The sequence below is a fragment of the Cephus cinctus genome, unplaced genomic scaffold (assembly GCF_000341935.2).
Source record: "Cephus cinctus unplaced genomic scaffold, Ccin1 Ccin1_scaffold1395, whole genome shotgun sequence".
NCBI classification, from domain to species: domain Eukaryota; kingdom Metazoa; phylum Arthropoda; class Insecta; order Hymenoptera; family Cephidae; genus Cephus; species Cephus cinctus.
Genome location: NW_014333791.1, coordinates 430 through 2,758, shown reverse-complemented (window position 1 = coordinate 2,758; position 2,329 = coordinate 430).

The following is a 2,329-nucleotide window of genomic DNA, read 5'->3' as shown; positions in this document are numbered from 1 at the left end:
GATGTGAGCCGAATCCGCATATCCCTTAAAATATTAATAACCGTCATAAATTTTAATGTCGTTCCCTTCTTCATTATACCGCGAAATATTTACCGAGATCCGCTGAAATCGGGATTAAGCTATAAATCCTGAAGAAGACTTGCCCATGCAAATTTATTCAAAGTTCGTTCATTACTCAGGGTACGAAGACTGCGAAACAGAGCGCAGGTACAGAGAGCAAGGGAGTGCTAGAGGAATTCCCATAAAGATACTATTAGAGCGTGAATCAGAGAGAGGGTCAACGGAAGTACAAGAGAGCAGAGATACATTTTCGAATACGAAATGGCCAGTAAAAGAGTCCTCAAGTGGATGGATAGTGTTTTGAAACAGGTGGCTCCTTTAAGGCACGATTATTTGAATGGTCGAGTAAATCGAGTGAGTTTGACCCCTTTTTCCATCCCTTTGAAATACTATCGTTCATTTGCTGCATTTTGAACACCATGATAAGCTCACGAAAGCGACGAATTCGAGACTCGTAAGCTATCTTAATATTTTAAATCGAACAAATTGACACGAAGTAATAGAAAAAGATGATTTGAATATCAATGAAAGACTTTTTTGGAAGTAGTTAGCACTTGGCTACACCAAATCTCGACTCCATTTCAGAATTCCTAAAATTCTGAAAGGACGCTCTTATCGAGGTCACTTATATGAATAATATAAATAATCAACAATGCGTTTACAGTTAAACCACACGGTGGCAATTTCCACAGGAAAATTAATATTTCTGAGCAGACGTTTTGACCATCGTATGTCAAATAAATAATATTCAGTCGGCTGAAAGAATCCCTCAAGAGTTTCTGTTCTTGGATAAAGACTTGTCGGATGAAAGGAAGACGTCGACTGATTTACAAGGAAATAAATAATTCGAGGGTACACAGGGACGTGCTGTAATGCTTAAGAATAAAAGTGTCGCGAAAGCTTTCTTGGGATCGTTGAAGATGATAATGAGGATGAGGAAGACAAAGATGGGACAAAGCTCTTAAGGTGGTCCGCCTAGCACTATATTAATAGTATTCTTATTTCCGTGAATACCGTGTATATCGTTAATTAAAAACCAAGGAGGACAGAGATTCATTATTTAAAAATATGTTTATATCATACAGGTAGTGTATAAATTGTACAGTAAAAATTCATAAAATTCAAAGATTTTCAGTTAAAAAATCATCGTAGTTATGTTTGATGTGGAAGTGTATCCGAAAAATTTGATGCAGTTTTATGTCTGAAAGCTGAGATATCTCAAAAAAAAACATTGTTATTTTGATGTGCAAATTGTATCTATATGTATAATGCATTTTTGATTACTTTTCTTTTTCTTCTTCTTCTCCTTCTTCTTCTTCTTCTTCTTCTTTATGGCTTTATGCCCTCATAGAGGGCCAAATTCCAGACTACTTTTATTCCATATATCTCGTAAATTACGTGTTAAATAATTGTGAAATTTGCACACACGACTGTTTAGCACCTGCCACGAACCATCTTAAGGAAGAATTGTGAGAGATCGCTGATTCACGAGAAGGTACTAATATTGTCATAACATTTGTTTCTTCTTCTCTTCTTGTTTATTTTCCTTTTTTGCGGATGCACATAATTTTTAGCATGGGATCTCGTTAACGATTTTCTTAGTATAGGCATTCGCACGTCGTGCCGGTGCAACACCAGTCTGGTAGACAAGTTCCGTCTCTTGATGTTTCTCTTTGCCCTCAAGCCATACCCTTTCTCCCCTTTATCCTAGGAAGGAACACTGGATATATGTACCTCCCAGCTTCTCATAATCCGCGTAGAAGAGCCTGTGCATTAGCGAGCGACGGGCCTGACGAATGGCCTGCCAAAGCATTCTATGGATAGTAAAATGCGCTGGCGGTTCCTTCGCCACGATCACCGAGGGTGGAAACCAGAGGAAACTCTGCTTTCGTCAACATCGTAAAACCAACCCTTATCCTTCTTCCATGGGTTTCACCCTTCTTTTCTACATTCTCTACTTAAAACCTACACCTCCATAATCCACTGTTTATATGTATTGCCTCTACTAATACTACAATTACTTTGTATTCTATAATTTTCTTATCTTTTTTTTCAATCTGACTCTCTCTCTTTGTTTTTTAAATTATACTTTGAAGTCAAATCAATCAGTGCATACCTTAAAGCTTGGGAAATTACTTGTTTCAGCGCTTATCTTCTTGTTAATTGACTACGATTTGATCGTTGATGAAACATCCTCTGTGGCTAATGTGAATAGGGTAAGTGTTTCATTAAACTTTTGTGTTTGATTCATATTCGATATAAAGCGAAA